Source organism: Lasioglossum baleicum, chromosome 1 (genome assembly GCF_051020765.1).
Source record: "Lasioglossum baleicum chromosome 1, iyLasBale1, whole genome shotgun sequence".
NCBI lineage: Eukaryota > Metazoa > Arthropoda > Insecta > Hymenoptera > Halictidae > Lasioglossum > Lasioglossum baleicum.
The window spans coordinates 14,425,950-14,445,476 of NC_134929.1; the positions used below are offsets into that span (position 1 = coordinate 14,425,950).

At 35.8% G+C, this 19,527-nt stretch overlaps 1 protein-coding gene and 1 long non-coding RNA gene across 11 annotated transcripts in view; one reads left to right on the forward strand and one right to left on the reverse strand.

Annotated features, from left to right (window-relative positions):
• Positions 1-19,527, reverse strand: part of LOC143208911 (potassium channel subfamily K member 6) — a 482,405-nt gene that overhangs the window by 276,133 nt on the left and 186,745 nt on the right. The window lies entirely within an intron of this gene.
• Positions 4,757-19,527, forward strand: part of LOC143208951 (uncharacterized) — a 31,244-nt gene continuing 16,473 nt past the window's right edge. For both annotated transcript variants that reach the window (XR_013009014.1, XR_013009015.1), the window contains exon 1: positions 4,757-5,607. This is a non-coding gene — a long non-coding RNA (uncharacterized LOC143208951). The remainder of the gene's footprint in view (positions 5,608-19,527) is intronic.

Below are 19,527 nucleotides of genomic sequence, written 5' to 3' on the forward strand. Positions count from 1 at the left end.
AATAAAAATTCAGTTGGCCCTTCAATTAAGAATTGATTGTTTTAATAGAAAGTTCATATAAATTAATATTTTCATCACTGTATATTATGTTCTAATTCAAAACATTTCTCGCTGATCGGAAACATTGTTCAAATAAACTTCTTCGTACTTCACAAATAAATCTTATGGAACTATAGACTAACAAAGTACTAAAAAAATAACATTTTCATCAGTTCAAAAAGCGGATGCGTGTCCTCCAGAGTTAAACTGTGAAAGCTTTTCTTTCGAGAACCGCTTCAATAATCGTGTGTACGTGCACACGTGACATTTTAACAAAGGGTATTAAAATCGCTGAAATTTCATATAACGAGCAAAATCTGTTTGACGTCTAAAATTTAATGATACTTTACGTTCGAGCGCTATTCAAAAGCTGCTGCTGCGGATCCTCACGCGCGACAGATATAGTGAAACAAAAAACTAAATTCAAAGATGATATTTTAGTTCTGTTCGCCATTCACGTTTTAAAACCGTTGAGATAGATAACTGTTTTAGCCTGTCGTCATAAATTCCACCGCAGAATTTTCAGTTTGCATAGTGATCGCACGAATAACACTGTTTTATATTCCGCCGGATATTACATAGGATTAATATCGGAGCGAAACGATCGCATCGGGAGCAAATGAAAAGCAAGATTATTCAGATTTTCGTGTCATCGGTCGCTCGAGAAGTATTTCCTCTGGGACAAAAATATGGTGCATCTTGCATTTTTAAAAGTTTTGTAGAAAACATTGTCTCCGGAAAATTGGCTATAAATTTCTATTCGTTAACACTATCTCGAGCAAAAGTGTAGCTGGTATATACCTTCCTGATACCTTTCTATACATGGTGTCTCAGCTAAAGGAGGCCACCTAAATATCTCCTTTATTTTTAATGGTACAAAACAAATATTTTTGGCATAATTTAAATGGTATCGAAGGAGGAATATCATAGAAAAACAATTGTTTTTGTCCGGTTAATTTTTCATAGTTTTTTCAAGGTCATCGTTATTTTTTATCGGGAAAACTTTTTTTTTATTCCATCTTGTTAATGACTTAAGCATATTCAAATGTATTTTTTCAGCCGCTATAAAATGGAATAAAAAAAATACGTTTTCCCGATAAAAATATAACGATGACCTTGAAAAAACTATGAAAAAACAACCGGACAAAAGAAATTGTTCTTCTATGATATTCTATAAATATTTTTTGTGTCATTAAAAATAAAGGAGATATTTAGGTGGCCTCCTTCAGCTGAGACACTGCATATTATACAAGACTCATCCTAAAAGACAAAACGTGTCCCAACTTTTACAACAGTCCCTTACATGTTTCATGTCAGTACTAGTTTTGGGCATGCCTGTAGGTATAACATCCTGAGTATTGTCCACGGTATTCACATTGTCGCAATTCTACGAAAGCAAGTGTCAATGTTGTAGTATGCAAACGAGATCAAATGGTAACACAAGCACCAAATCTGCAATTCTAAGTTGTATAGGGTACCATATTTCAGAATTATGGATAAATGGAGATATCAAGGTCAAAATTATACATATTTATTGAATCGCATAGTATTCATCGCGACGAACAAAAGTCTCGAAGCAACTATGGATCTTGTTGGAACGTCAACTTCGTACTAACCACATGTACAACAAGTGACCATACGTACAAGTTGTTTTATCTTGTATATTGTGTGTATGTGTGCCGAGCCGTGCGTGTATGCAGATAGATTATTCAGACCACAAACTTCCACAAGTTCCAACAACCTCAAATGAACCGTTCTCTTAGAAAACGACTTTAAAGTTTGGTAAACTATTTTATTATACTACATTATATTATACTACATACTACTATTTATGAAGAAAACATGTCGAACATGAACCTGATAGTCTCAATTATTATTATGATTTAAGGCAGCAATAATTTTGCGCTGCCGTCAAATACAAGATGGCGGCTTAACGACCTGGTCTGATTTATGGGAAAGAGGACATCGGATTTATTACTAGAAAAATAAGGTTCGAAGGACCACCCACTGATGTGGGACTAATTGAAAATTACTCACACCCACTTGTGGATTGAACACTGATTTATTGTAGAAGCGCAACCTTAACGTTACGTCTAACTATTAGCTGTGACTCTGTGCTATTCCAATGTACTGTGTATACTACTCTCAGCGTTGAGCAAAAATTTTATTTAAATAAAAGTTTCGAATAAACTGGGTTTAAAACCTACTTGGAAAAGCCCACTTTATTTGAAATGTTTATTTAAATAAAAAGTTTGCCCAACTTTGACTACTCTGGTCTTTAATCGTTCTTGCTATACTGAGATCTTCTGACCGAGCCGTCTTGACCGAGTTATTTTGACTGACAAGGGAAGGACCCCAAGTGTCCGACTTCGATTGTGATAATTTTTTGTGAGTTGATGGTATACGGATCCCTAATTATGTATGCAAAATATTAGGTGTAGTTACTCAATAGTTTTAAAGATATAAACAATTGAAGTTTCATACCTGTGAATCGCGCAACCTGTTTACACGGCTAATGGAACTTCGAAAACTATGAAACTTTAATTATTGATATCTTTAGAACTATTGAGTAACTACACCTAATATTTTGCATACATAATTAGGGATCCATATACCATCATCTCACAAAAAATTATCACAATCGAAGTCGGACACTTGGGGTCCTTCCCTTGAGTTGACTCGCTAACAAAACTCAACTGATGTTGTCCACTTGTGTTGTACAGATGCTTACTTACTGACCAACCCTTTGGCACTGGGACTTTACGATATGCTTTAATAAAACCTTCTAATTGTTCTTGTTACTATGTGCCACACGTTGGCTGCGGACCCGTCTACTAAAGAAAAGGGCATTAGCTCGATGCTAAGAAAGAAATTACTGAAAAACTTCTAGATGGTCGACCGTACCATAAAGTCAATCCTAGTCTTTTTTTCACGTGGTGGTAATCGTTCATTACGGATTCCCCGCCCACCACGATGACCATCCCTAGGCTAAATGGAGAGCGGGTTAAGATCTTTAAACCAAAAAAACGCCACTGACCTCCCTCCCAATTCCTAGGATCCTTTCCTTAACTCGTTCGCTACCAGAGTCTCATGGGAAAAACTTCCACCACAGTCTATATAGTCTATAACAGTCTATATACAGTTATATTCGGAACACTATAAAACAGTAAAATAAACATTCTTTTAAACTGGCACACATATGTGTCACTGGGCTATAACAATTCTGTTCAAAACACAACGCGTTTCAACATGTCTTGATAAATTGACCAAAAACGTCTGTCACATGTATGTCACATGTATGTGAAAACAAACCGATGTGTCACACATATGTGACGGCTGGTAGCAAACGAGTTAACATTAACTACGTGCGCCGAGTGCAAAAAGAAAATTGTTACAAGATTGTATCTAATAATAGCTGTCGTCCATAATGCTCAGCGCTGTCCAATTGTTATTAAACGTACCCTGAAATAGTTTATAGAAACGAATGTCAGTTGTAACGTGGTAATAAATACACATTTTGCAAAACCTTAGCGCATGCCATCTTTTGCCGGAGAATGTATTCCGCGTGGAACCTCTCGGTGCTTCCTTATCACGGAGATAAATTCGCAGGAGATCAATGCGAGGTTCGGCAGTGAGGTCGACAAAGTGCGAAAATCGATTTTCTGTGCTCTCCCGCGGATGAAAACTTCCGGCCTTTAAAGAGTATCATTATTTTCCTGCCAAGAACGATCGTTCTTACTCGAATTCGACGATCCTTGTTCGTCTCTTTTTTCCCGGTGGCCCCTCTGCTGGAGGAAGGGTGAGTTGAAGAGAACGGCGCGGCGGGGGCGGAGGGAACGTATCGAGAGACTCGGGGTCTGCGGGGGTGGTGGACGAGATTGATAAATTATCGGCTTGAAAAATGCAAAACCGATACCCGCACACCCACAGGCCCACGTTCCCCTATACGCATATCGTCCGTCCACCATAATTGCACGCGTGTGTGTGAACGTGCGCGCGCACGTGCAACGTGGCAAACGAGTAAAGCTGCCTATGCGATGAATTCAGGCGGACGCTTGTTCTCCACATAAATTCCGACACGCTGCTGCGTCGGCTGTCATACGGAGCCACGGTGAAAAACTACAGGCTGTATCACGGCTGCATTCTTCATTTTTGTGCAGTAACCCGCCATGTTGGCGTAGTTAAATGTCGGTCGGCTTGCGAGAGCGCGCACTGACAGCCGGCCCTCCGCGCCGTCAATTAAAATATTAGTGTCAAATTTTGCGTTGTGAAACGCGCGCCGCGCCATCCTCCTCACCGACCGAAGCAAAAATCGAGCCGCTTTTTCTGCCCCCGGCTGCACGTGCCAGTTTCAGAATCCGATTTTCAACGGTCCGTCTGTCCTTGTCTAGTGGGCGCGCCCGCGCGCGTGCGTGGGCACACGCGGGCCTGTGTGTGTGTGTTTTTTTTCACTCTTGGTTTCAAAATTGCAACGCACCGGCCCCCCTAGTATTCGCAACAGAAACACGAAAACGATTGCACTCGCGGACAAGTTTGCTCGCTGCCGGCGAACTCGATTGCATGGGGACCCTTATGTTCCGAAATATAAATTTCTAGTCAGTTCTCATATTTCGGCGGTGTTAGTTCGTCGGTAACATAATATTTATTTTTCTGTTGGGTTGGCAAGAAAGAAATTTCGGTATTTCAAGGTGAAGTAAAAAACCGAATTTTATCTTATTCATTTAAAGTTCATTGCTTGAATAAAAATTGCTCTGTTTCACCTTAAAATACCGAAATTACTTTCTTGCCAACTCAATAGTATACTATAATAACAGGAAAATCTATAGTTCTTTGTATTTTATAAGACTGTAAAGAATGTTATGTGGTATAAATGCACAAAAACTCACAGTTTATTAATATAAGTATTATGTTTGCTCAACAAAGGGTGATAAATATCCACGCTTTTATTATATTATCTGTGCTTTGTTTGGTTTTCATCTGAGGCATCCAACGAAATAGTATACGTGTATATACCGTTCGCACAAAAGATAAAATAATGGTATCGTATTTGCTGCAGCCGAAAGACCGAAATGTTACAAATATGCAAAATATAAAAAATAATGCAAAAGGGAACTAGTTAAATAATGAACTGACAAATAAGTGATGTAAATAACGTGAACAATAGTGAACTATCACAATATTGTGAAATAAATATTAATGTCACACAAGCAACATTTGTAAACGAAAACCGCAAAATTGTTGTTGAATTTGTTTGTTACATCAACACCTGCTCATCGAGAAGAGAAAAAGTTTGAAAGGAACCATACATATGTCGCGAGCAAATTACCAACCGCTACGTTTCTCCCCACCCTTAATCACTGCCATTGTAACCACGGAAATACCGAGGTTACAATCGCAGATCTATTTTAATCGTGGACGGAGTAACTTCTTCTCGTTTGCTGTCACAATTTCGGAAAGTGTGTTGTGTAGTATTTAGTGATCGTACAGAAGTGTGATGTTTTGTGCGACGTGTTCGCGTAAATGGCAGTGTCCTGTAGATCCGACGGAGGAACAGAAGATTCTGATAAAGTGAGTACTTTACATTAGTATTTTATGTCGGATTAATATTCTTATGTATAACAATGGATATTTTCTTTAACCCTTTGCACTCGGAGCTATTTTAACTCGAAAACGAAACATTTTTTCCATTCTGGAATATTTCTTTTATTTTATACATATGAAATATTGATATAATATCTCATAATACATAAATGTGTAGTAATTTATTAAAAATGAGCAAATTTAATATAATGTAAACAATATTTTATTTTTATTTTATTTTGTAAGCAATTGTTAGTTAACTTCAAAATGATCTGAACGTGCAGAATGTCCCTTTAAATTTCGCAATCAAACTGCAAAAATTTTAACAGCTTATATTTAAATAACTTTTGTTTGCGACATATTTTCAAACTTTTTCTCTTCTCGATGAGTAGGTGTTGATGTAAACAAAAAACTTTAACAATAATCTTTTTTTGTTATAAACAGAGTTGGGCAAAGATGTCATTCGAATAAAAATTTTTGCCCAGCTCTGGTTATGAACAATATTGCGGCAAGTTTCTCTTACAAATTCCCACCGATCCAGACGTGTAGGTTCACCCCTAGAACGGGGATGGTCTTTTTATACACATATCATATACACATTATTATACAACCCTATACACATGATTTGACAATTTCGTCATATAAATGGATTTAAAAGGAAATCTACATTCGCGATTAGTTTCGAAACAACGTTATCAGTGGAAATATGTCGGTTTCGTTCTTCACTTTGCGTGAGAATGTTTTCGAGAGATTGGTTTTGTTGTAGCCTAACACCCAATGCGGGAACCGGCAGCCGGGGTGTTACTTTTTGTTGGGAACTGGTTTCTACTCGGGGAACTGTTACCTCAACGTTGTCCACAAAAACTGTGTCAACTGCGGAGGAGGATTCTATCGGTGGCGGACCACGTTCGCGAGTTTTGTAACTTGATTCTATTATTCTGTATAAACTCCGAACGATTACATCAACATATGACATCAACATATTTTACACTTTCATGAACATTATCCTTACTGTGCTCAAATGACCGATTTATCATTCCGTATTTATTAAAATTATAAAGACACTGTAGGAGATGATTGAACGAATTTCATTCAAGCGTTATTTACATTATAAAATGTAAATACATATTCTCGCGTTTATAAGGCAACGCACACTAGTCATTTTTAAATACTCGGTAGGTTAGTGTCACTTGTAGGTCGGTAAATACTTAACAATACATATTCTGATTAAAAATAATACATAATATAATGATATAAACGTGGCTTCGTTTATCAATGCGCAAACATCCTTTGAGGTAATCTATAACTTTTCAAACTTTAAGAATATTAATATAATAAATTACTGGAGATTTTAATAATTAGACTGCGGATCTTTATGCATTTATAGCAAAATTGATTTCTCTATTAAAATCATTAAGAGAAGAACCAACATTCAATTTAGTTTCTATTTCTTGCAATCGAGATGCCGAGTAATAAATCTTACAATAATAAATCAAGTCTTCTCCACACATGTTTTTGAGAACTAAGAAACTACTGTTAAACAAATCGCTTTTAGAGTGGAAGGCATTTAGGGTTGATGTTGTGTAATATCAGTGCTAGCCTATTCTTGACTGAAACAAAACGTTTCTTACCCTGTATCGAATTTCAAACAGTGTATCAACAGAATATACCTCATTAATTTTGATTTCACGATCGAATTTAACAGCTGAGATTCTCTTTTATTACGGCTGAAAGGGAATATGTCGTAAAAAATTTCGACATGTTTTACTTGTTAAGCGAAGGAAATGTGTTTCGGAACGAGGGAAGTAGAAAGGAATAATGAAAATTTAGACGAAATAGGGTGTATAATCCCCGGCGAACGTACACCGCGAACATTTCATCGCAGGAATTGAAGTAGTAGAAGTTTTTCGACGTTAATGAGCGAGTCGTGTAATTTGGAGTAAGGATCTATCAACGGACCTGACGCGGTATTCCTCCCAGCTGTTGGTACGCTAAACTTTCCACGGTGATATCCAACGTTATTATCAGCTACCTTGAAGGTAGACTTGATGTACAATAGAGTGTGTTACTTTAGAGGCTCGCAAACCTAGTCGTTTCGTAATATAGCTTAACTATTTTAATGAGCGACCGTGCTGGAGAAGGTTTCAGACGTGGGAACATTCACGTTTTAGGTATCTGTTCCCTTGTCCTTCTGTTACTATGGGGATACTCGATTTCACTATGCGGACCTACATAACTATATATGATGCGTGAAATTAAACTAGCAAATTGCGCGCAATATTTAATGCAATTCTATTCTAACGAAGGATAGGACGGCATGTAGTTAAGGACACCGTCCCGGAGTGGATTATTCGATAAACGAAAAGTCAAACGCGGAAAATTTGATTTTTATTGCTGGCATCTCATTTTTTACACTTCCCGTTTCCTATTTTATTCTTTCTGCAAACGCAGGTGTAGGTATCTATCATAAAAACTATTCACTATTTTCAAAAGATTTTACGTAACAACGGTAAAATTTATTACACATTTTTGAATCTTTCATTTTGTGTAAATGCAATGGTAATGTTATTGATATAATAGTTATCATAATTATTCAATAAAAATATTAATAATAATAGGTAAAGAGTAAAAGAGGATAATAATATATTTTTAAAAAATTCTGACAATGATTTAAACTATATTTTTTTCTTGCATCAGTAACTCTTAGTTGCAAATATAAATCTACTTAATTTTTGTACTGTATTATAATTTGATCGTAAGTTGTAAGTAAGCATTAGATGCTGTCTCGAAGAAAATCTAAATTAGAATGTCAATTTAATTTGTTTTGGCTACTTTATATTTTACAAGATTTTTCTACTTGTACACACATGGAAATACTAACAATATTCAAACGTCTAACGTTAATAAATAATAATTTATACAAAAATACATATATGCGGTGTTTGTTCTCATACATTTCTCTAAATTGCCCATTTTTCGGAAAAGTCTAAATTAATTGCGACAGGCCGAGGTTAAATAAAAACATGTATAGTTTTTCAATGATGTTAATAGTAAAAACACTTTTAAATTCTTCTAACCTCTTAGCAGTTCATCGAGTCAGCTAATCATTATAATTATAAACTTTTTGTATAATTATTTATTTACCATGGATACCTATGAAATAAAATCTGCCAACAAAAGAGCAATGAAAAAAGACTACAACATCTGCGTGCACCTAATAGCTCATTAAAAAGCAGCAGAACTCGGTCGAGCTCTCTGAAAAACACTGGAAAAAGATTCGAATGCTTTGATTCATTAAAAGACAGGGAGCTATCTTTTTTTGTTTTTAAGCGTAAGAGTACCTTTGGGTTATTGAAATGTGAGCAGAGAATATCGATGGTAACGTTCCCGTAAATGATCGAATACCGGAAAACGGGTAGCCGGTTTGTTAAGAGGCATCCCGGCATGCAACTACACCGAGAGGAAAAAGAGAGGAAGCCTTTAATTCCCGTGTAGAAAATTCGTTATCTCGTTTTCTCTTCGCTGATCAATCGGCCCTCTCCACGAGATTTATATCGCGCGCTTCGAACACACGGAAGCGGACAAGAGACACGCGTCGATTGGCACTAGTATTCGCGCACGGTTGTACAGTTAGAAGCTGTATTCGACGACGATAAACGAATCGAATCGAACCGAACCGGGGTTCGTAATTCGATTTTCCTCGTGTTCGATGAAGCGGTTTTCTCGTCTTTCTATTGGACCGTGTTTCCTGCAGGTTGATCTGTGTACACACCGATACCGCCGCTCTCGTAACTCATAGTTACGACCTATGCGAGGAGATAATAACTCTAAAACTCTCGTTTATGCCTCTCCGCGATCGATTTACCTAGTGAAACATGGGTAATTTTGATAAACACCGGGGAGTGTGTTTCCGCGATAACAGGCCTGATCGGCGATCTTTTATTGCCCTGATTGATTACGTTTATTGCATCGGCCGTTTGTTAAACAGCCGACAAAAATCGACACCTTCGCGATTCAAATTGAAGTAGGGGAGACCGGGGCTAAAACTTCCGATTTTCAAGAAAAAATTTGTAGAAATAGTATAGACATTCTTATCTTTAACGAGAGTAATTTATTGTTAAATTTATCATATTTTTAAATTAAAATATTGTAATTGGTATTTTATATTTTTTCATTTATTTGTCGTTGGGGAAGCGGAACTTTTTGCCCCGCGTACTGGAGCAAGTTGTTCTTACGTTGGTGCAAGTTGTTACTAAAGAATAAAATTTGCTAATAATTAAAACTTTAACAATTAAATGATTAAATGAACCGTTTATTTTGAAACTGGCCTAAGTCCACTTAAGTTTGAATAGAGATATTTAACAGTTTGCATTTCAATGAAATTAAAAATATATGTATAGTCACATATATCTAAGGAGAGTGTGACACAGTGGTATCCTATACATATATTTTTAATTTCATTGAAATGCAAACTTTTAAATATCTCAATTTAAGTGTATCTATAAGAGAGTTAAATTTACAATTCCTATTAATATAATAGCAATTATTAAGTGAATAATATGCTTCTTCTTACCAAGAATGGACTTAAGCCACTTTCAAAATTAACAATTTAATAAGATTTCTCATAAAATTTAAAACAGCCCAAGTCCATTCGATATAATTTAAAATGCTTCAAATAGAAAAAACAATATTCAATTTATTTTATATTCCATTACAAATCTCGAAAGACACCATTTATGCAATTCAGGAAATCTTCTAACTATATAAATTACATAACAATTTACTCCTCGTTTACATTTTGTGTATGCGGAAAGGGATTTGAAGAAGTTATGGTGCTCCGGTGGTATATATGTCGTAGAAAGTCCATGATATCCTTGTATTTCGTTGTTGTAATTTGTCTTATATTTTTATAAAGTGGTGTCAGTACAATATTTTCGCATTTTCTTGGTCTACACCGACATGGTAATAAATTCAGTATTTTAAACTCTGCATTCTCATCCATTGATAGAATCTTATAGAAAAATTTATATGGTTCATTTTTCAGCATATTTTTAACCAATTTATTGTTTTTCCGTTAGAATTCTTTACCCTTTTAAAAATTGCATCCTCCAAAAATCTTGTTGATATGAAATCCTCTTGTTTCATTTCATTTAACATAAAGTTATTACTGTTCCGGCACTTCTTGATAACATTATAATAATCTTGAGGAACAAACAGTATATTATTTTTCTTTAATGACATTTCTACGACGCCAAAATCGTCTTCAGCAATCACTGTATCGGTAAAACAGAGCTACTACCCGTAACATCAAACAACTGTCATTTTCAAAATAAAAATTTGTATCATTCTATTAACCAGCTAACTTCCTTTCTACAAAACCTTTGTGATTTTAAATATATTGGTTACAATTTGCTTAAGAATGAAAAGATAACGTAGTAATGTAAATATTAAAATTGCTAGCTTGATTTTTTTCGAAAATGGACTTAGGCTGCTTTCAAAATAAACGGCTCAAATATTATTGATTTATTAGCTTTATTGCTTAGCTTTCAATTTTTCGTTCCACACACGACCGATCACGATCAAAACCGTCAAGTGCATATAACTGACAATACCGCAATGACAGATTTCTAACATTTCACCGTGCACCGATGCGTAAAACTTGAGGGAAGCTAAGGATCTTTTACAGTGCAATACTGCGCGCGGAACAAAAGCACGAAGCCACGCGACATCTGACATACCAGAGATACGTTCCTAATGAGGCAACGATACGGAAGACTGGTATCGACGAACTCTTCCAACTTTATCTGTTACGGTCTCCTCGACCGCGTGCGCCCTATTTACGTGACTTGTTTCGCTTTATGACGAATGTGTCGAGGAAGTCAAGAGCAAGGATTTGTTTCCTGTTCCGTTTGTAATACGAAATACTGTAACCCTCCCGTTATTCGAATCTGTTTGAGCATCGTGTGTTTGAGCTCGCGTTGAAGTTGACGTGAACAATTCCGATTTTCAGGAAGTCCTTTCATTGCCCGTTGAATATTTCTGATATTTTTAAGCGTTATATATGGATTCTCGAGGAACTCTTCCCGACGTTTATGAGAATCGATTCACTTTAGAACTCATTGTACAAAGAACAAATTCAATTCATACACACTTTTATTTGAACTCTCCGTATACTATGCCGAGGTCATTCGTGACCATGTAAGGGATTGTCGTCAGCGTTGGGCAAAAATTTTATTTATAATAAAATAAATTAATACCCATGAAGTAGGTTTCAATCCCACGTCGAAAAAACCCACTTTATTCGAAATTTTTGTTCAATAAAATTTGTGCCCAACTCTGATTATCGCTAATTTTTTGAAGTTTTGAAGAAATATAAGTTGGGACAACCCAACAACTCTGAAAAGTGTTGAACTGGAGTCAAAACGCCTTATATTCAATGTTTATCGAGTATTTATTTCTCAGATCAAAATTTGACACAAACAAAAACATTGTTTGCTCAATAACAATCGTCTTATTCACTTAATCGTCTGATTCACTTTCACAATGTCTGCATGTGAAATAACATGCAGGCATTTTAGCGCATTCCAAATGCAAAGCTCTCTTGCTTGCAGAATTTAGATCACGTTAGTAGTACTTTAGACACTCACACTCGCTAGAAATGCGTTTATTTTGAATATAAAAAATGTGTGACACGTTCCCAAATGGTCATGAACAATTTTTAGAAGTTTTTATCCGATTGTGCAAGAGATATTTTACACATAAAAAATTCAAATGTTTCATTCCACTAAACTTTAGCCATCTGCTGGAAATGCAATTTTTATTTGATCACAAAAAATGCGTGACGCATGTTCTCGGATGATCAAGTAGAAATTTTAGAATGCTTGCAGATAAGTTCGAGCCCGATTCCAAAATAAAATTCAATGGTTAAATTTTGAAGAATACAGCTATCTTAATCAATTATACATATGTATAGTCACCATTCTTTTCTACAATTAGAAAATAAATTCTAGTTGTAGAAAAGAATGGTGACTATATAATTATGTTTTTACAGTCCGCCGTGCAGTATAGTTTGCGACATCTATGAAAATCGGGCACGAATTTATGCAATCATCTAATATTTTAAAAAATTGCGAATACGGCATACAAACGTAACTACCAACATTTCCGTACGCTAACTTACGGAACGCGAATCAACATTTTTCGGAATGCAAAAATCTTATTTGTGTATATTTTCATACGCTTTTCCAGCTCGCTGAACAAGCGACGATAGGGAAAAATGCGAAACTCGATGCAGGCGTGGAGCGAGTAATAGATCGAGACACGGAGAAAATTAGTTTTCGTTCGGTTAAATGAAGCGTTCGCCAGTCAGGAAGCGGCAGACACATAAATCTGCGAACAATTTATACAAATTACGAAGAACCGTTAACAATATAGAGCGCGTCGCTTCTTCCGACACAACGTATTATAAATCAACGTGTCTTTGACCTTTCTGTGTCTGGCTATACGCGTGGATACCCCGGATTCGTGTACGTTTCACCGTTTAATTCGTTTTTTTGTTTTGCTTTTCACGCACGACACCGAAGTTCCACTGTTCCCTCGTTGAATTTCAGCATGGGTGCGGACGCGGACGCTTGGTATCCTGTTTATAACAATAATCAACGCGAGCGCCGAATCCACTGGCGGATGCAGCGAAAAAGTTTCACGATGAGAACATTTTTTTGTTTGTTGGCCGAAAGTGTTACGTTTGCTGACCACGCCTGCCTCGAAAGTTTGTCATAGATTTACTGTGTCAAGTCCAGCTCTCAAATAAAAATATTGTAGTTCACGATTTCACGGAAACGTTGATTGTACAAGCACCTAATTATGTATCTAGACTGAACTCGAACCTAAGGAAACCAACATTTTTTAACTTTTTAAAGTGAAATCCTGTAAATCTTGACTTTATTTAGAGAAAATCAACTTTGAAGATCCGTCAAGTTTGCGTGTCTAGCATTTGGAACAAGTAGAATCAGTAGATTCTACTAAAATTTTAAAAATTAGTTCTTCCGTACAGAAATATTTCAATTTTTTGAAGATAGAAACCGATCTAGCCTACACCAATCTGAACTCAAATCATGTAAGATTTTATAAGTCGAACAGACTTAATCTTTAAACTTCTGCATTTGAAATTTATCTTAATTCAACATCGAGGTCACAAACATCGTTGTAAATATGATCTTCCGAAAGATATAATGCTGTTATCCCTAAGGTAATTTTTCTAATAATTTTTATTAAAATTTCACTTATCTTAAATTAATTTATGTGTATAACCAAGAATCAGACGATTCCTATTCATAGCCCGCGTGTTCGCCAAATTTTCAAACTCGATTTTCTCGAATACAATTGTACCGCCGTCAATACTGGGAAGTCCTGTATATGTATTTCGTTGTGACTGTATACAGAGTGCGGCCAGATGGTTGGATGGATTGTACACCGGGCAGGGATGATTCTACATGGTAAAACAGGTCAAAAAAAAGGAACAACATTTTTTCGTTTGACACTTCGTTTTCGAGAAAATCGAGTTTAAAGATCCATCGCATCGTGTTCGCGTGCTTTTATGTGCAGGAAGGAGAATTGGTTGATCATGATCAGACGCGTTAGACGATTCCTACCTTTATACCACTCGTATTCGCTGCATTCTAAAACTCGATTTTCACGAAAGCGAGGCATCAAACGAAGGAATGTTATTGCTTTTTTCGACTTGTTTTTACATGTAGAATCATCCCTGTACGGTGTTCTACTACCCCCCTGTCCGGCTACAGCCTGTACATAATGTCCGAAAAGCAGATAATTTAATTTCGAAGTCCTAGGCACTGTATATGTTAGGTGTTTCTCCAAAATAATGGAATAAAAATTATTCCATTATTAGTATACAGTATTAACTTCAATGCAATTTAGTTATCACTGGACTGCGGATTTTTATATTACATTTATGAGTAATAAATATTTTCAAACAAGGCTAGAATATAAAATTCGATAGAATTCTATACAATTTTTATTTGTTTTGGATGTACACACACACGGGTTGTTCGCATCAAAAATAAGATTTTATTTAATTCCACTTTCTTAAATTTTGTCTACAAACATTGTAAAATGCATATACATCCGCAGTCTAGTTAATACTAACGATTTTACAGCCAGTTTTATGCAAACGTCTTATGTATGATGTTTTGATTTGTAACCTTGTACGACCTTGAAGATCAGTGTTTCGTGTACGAATGAATTCGTTTTGGCACAAGCTGCCATACGACATAAAAAAAGATACATAGTGTTCCATTCAAAAAATTGAAGGTCACCTTTATTTATAAAAAATATCTTTATTTATGCAGATAAAAAAATTTGCAGACACCATTACATTGCTTGCAAAAACAGCATGACTATTTACGCTTTCGTTTGTTTCGAATCGCAATAGTTTCCGAAAAAGGCTAGTCTTTTTAAACAATTTCATTTCTCGCGTTTTACGAGAGTCCATTGTACACCATTAGATCGTACCCAGACACGATGTCTAGACAACTCCAGGTACAATTAGCTAGAATTCCAGTGACATAGGAGCGAAGGTATTGTTTCATGGCGGTACAAACGTTCTAAAACAAAATGATAACAGCGCGGAAAATGCCGCGAACCACTCGCGGATATCTACGGTACTCGAGGCTCAAAAGGACTCCACGGTGCCGACCCCCTTCGCACCTGTAACTTCTCAATGCAGCTTGCCATTGCAGTGAATTTGAATCTATGCCCTCCTCCCCCCCCCCCTCTGCTAGTGCAGAAAGCGTCGTTTCTGCTTGCACTTTAAGTAGCGGAAAACCAAGAGCAGAGCTGTTCTGTAGCAAGCGGCTATTGAGTTTTGCTTGAGTCAAAGGTAAACTGGTAAAATGGCAAGTGGAGCGGTAATATCATAAGCATGTCATTTTGATTTGCTTTGAGCAAATAAGGTGGCCCCGTTTGTGACGAGATGTTGCGGTTTGAGGGCTTGATAATATGTATTAAACGAAATTTCCGTTCAGTTTCCGCGACCAGATGGCAAAACGCAAGTGTCTGATTTTCCGGAACTGTGCAAATTGCCATTTCAATTTTTTGGAACGTGACCTGGAAATTTTATATTATGTCAAATTCTATCGAGTGATTCGCGAGAAATAGAACACCTAAATAGCTCCGTTTGAAGGTCATAGTGTACCCACGTCATCGACGTGATATCAGCTACAACACTAAGAAGTTAATAATATATGGTGCCATTTAAAAATCATCGATGACCATCAAAAGGCCTTGAAACTACAACAATCAGAACATTTTTTATATCAACATATTTGCCTCCTTTAACAGTAGGTACAACTTCTCTCTAACATTTTCTATCTTCAAGCCTAACGGAGCTATTTAGGTGTTCTTATTCTCGTGAACCACCCGGTATATTGCATTTTGATAGAAACGAAAGCTCAGTATGCATATTTTAATTTTGAAGAATATAATTGTATTCATAATAATAATATTGAAACACACCTTGTAACATGGACAATGAACATTGTTGTCCGCTTTTTATCATAATCTTAAACACATAGATGATGAAGCTTTTGTTATAAACTTAAGGACATAAGATACATCGCCATAGTTTTATTTTGAAGTATGCAAATCTCTTGACAAGAAATTGTTGTTTTAAGACTATGAATCCACCGATATCCTGCTAACGTGCTTTACTTCCTCAGAATTTTTTAAAATCGTTCCAGAGTGTTTCTTCCTTTCCTGTCCTCTTTCAGCCGCTTACTTTCCTGTTGGATGTTCAGGATTTAGAGCTGCACAAGCTTGTCGAGTATGTCTTTGCGATTGTTATTTCACGACTGTCCAAAGCAATTGTATTTGTGTTATTTCAAGACATTAGGATTCCAGTCACGTCGTTCCAGGAAACCTCGCTATATTTTGACTATTGAAATCTTCATTCGAAATAAGAATATTTGTACCTGAAAAATAAAAAATTCAAAGTAAACTAAAATTTCTTCTTTAAAGAAGTCGGTAAAGAAGTTATCTTACTAGATGATACAATGATGCTGCTGCTAATTTTATATTTGAGACGTATTATTTGTTAACGTTTTGTTCTAATATCAATTTTAGATGTAAAATAACACTTGTGCTAAATATGACAGACTTCGAAATTTTTACGTCAAATAAAAACATTCTATCTCCGTAACGAGTAGAAGTTAAACAAAATGGTATTTTCTATCTTAATAATTTTAATATTACATTATTTGGAAATAATGTAACATAAAGACTATTAGTTATGAAACAATTTATAAGATACAGCTAACGATGAGACACAACAAACATGATAATATAAACGTGGTAACCTGAAAACTTCATTATAAAATCAGCAACTGATTTGGCAACCAGAAATTCTGAAATAATTCACTGTCATGTGTGCTATTAGGTAGAATATTCATTAATTTTTCGTGATTTTTTGTTGAGCAGTACAGAAGAAATAGAACACAATTCATTGACCTTGCTCACCCTGTAACTACCCTTGTGGTAGGGGTACCGAGTTGAAACTTGTCACAGAGGGTTTTCTTTGGGATCCCTATCGAATGGGGTGACCAAAAATCAATTTGGTTTGAGGATACTTTTCTCCATCTTATTCGTTTGGTGTTAAAGAACGCGCACCTTCTCCTGTCCGTTTCTATGCAAATAACAATTGTCTAGATTTTTCGATTCTGTTCTACGTGTTCGATTAATTATTGGAATCCGATTACGACGTGCGTGCTGCGAGCATTGTCGGACGTGACGTGCCTTAATCCTTCGTAGTAAAGCTTTAACTACATCAGATCATTTAGTAGTGTATTCACATGTGATCGCATCGGTCTGCCACGGCACGCAAACGTATGCGAATTTAATCGACCTTTCGGTCATCGTTTCCACCGTACGTAGCAGCACGATCTGTTTCAAGAAATCGCTGACACCACAGAATTTGTAATTGCTATTAAGACAAACTAGATTCTATCAATTTAATTCAATATATTTTAGGAACTTTTGAGGACTAGCTGGCTAGATCGATGCTTTTGTAAAGGTTTTATTTTTGTTTCAATTAATTCGTCATTTGAGCCATTCGTTTAGCTAAAGTATGCTTTGCTTATTAGAAATAAAATTGATGCTGCTGTAGAATTATTAATGCATCTATGTGTAAAGTTTATTTATTTTACATAATTTGATTATGTTTCATTAACTGATTAAACTATATTATTTTAACTCTACTCATATAACAAATATGGTGCACTTCGTTTCTTAATAAAATTAATTAATTCTAATTTTTTATATGAAAAGTTATTTTAAGTTTTTACACATCTCTAATTAACGAATTTGTTAAATTTAAAGTTAAACGGGTAAAACTGTATTAGATTGTTACAGTTGATAGTTGATATAATTATTTTAAAGTAATTTATATTTTCAAAATAAAACTAGTATTTGTACCTTTTCTGCAGTTCTTTTTTAAAATCGCAATCGAAGGTTATTTTAAAGAAAAAACATTTCGAGAACTTGCATCATACTGAGAAAATCTAACGCACGGCCCAGTAAAAAACGGAGTAGTGTTTTCATATTTTGCACACAACGTTTGTGCTTCCACATGCATGCATACATCAGAACACACTCCGAATAAGTGCCTCTTACAACGAGTACCTCTTTTTACCTTCGGTTTTCCATTTGGAACGAGTTACTTGTTTATTTTCGCCGAAACTGTTTCGCGTTCAAAATTTACTGGTACAATTAGGTAAATAATCCCTTCGGGACGATACAAAAATGTAATTGTCTAAATGTATCGTTTACTAAAATGTATGAATTTTAGATATTGATCATTGATATTTCTGGCGTTTCTGTTACGTTTAGTGGAGACAGATTTCAAATAAAATCTAAAATTGCAAAATTCTTCATACGAAATTATGGTAAATTGCCATTTAAACCATCGTTGTCCATTACCTTTAGGGACGTGTAAACTTTTCCTACAAAATAAATTCTTAACCAGTGTTTTTCTTGCAAATCGCGAGTGTGTGGAACGAATGAAAAAGTTGTATATTCTTTTGCAAACAATAAAATTGTTTTGTGTGTTATTCTAAATGTATGATATACAAAAAACGTTTTACAAACCACGCTCACATTAAAATGCACTAAAAAGGAGAAAATCATTTTTTGAGGCATATTAGTGACTATAAATAAAAGCGTGGAGCGCTAAACTATATTGACGTAATCTTCGTAGGCGCTCCACGCTTTTATTTATAGTCACCAATGTCTAAAAAAATTATTTTCTCCTTTTTAGTGCATTTTAATATAAGCGTGGTTTTCAAAAAGTTCTTTTTATATATTTTCTATTTTCTACTTTTTAGTCTCTTTTAAATGGAACGCAAGATATAGTAATACTTGCAAGATATGGAAATACACGAGTTGGAATGAGGGGATGACTCCGAGAGACGACGTCTCTTGATGGAATCCGAAATCGTCCGAAACGGAACTGAATGAACGGAATACCACACTGACTGAGCTCCTTCGGTGCGAAGTGGGTCAGTGGAGTGGGGATGAGTCGGAGTGGGAACGCGTAGTGGAGTAGGGACCGCTGGCGCGCGGAGTGGGGATCGCTGAACGCGATGACTTACTATTGAGCGTCGCGCGACGAGGTGTGATGGTTAATATTAAAATATTTGTTTTCTCCTAAACGCACAGTTTTTTGTACAAATTTGTTTTTTAATATTGCATTGTCATCCAGTTCTGAGCTATGTTTAAAGTTTCAAGTCTGTAGCTGATCAGGAAGTGATTTAAAATTCGATTACAAGATTTGACGCATACAACAACGACAACATCGACAACTCGGCAAGCTAATATAAACGTGGTAAAAAAGTGTCA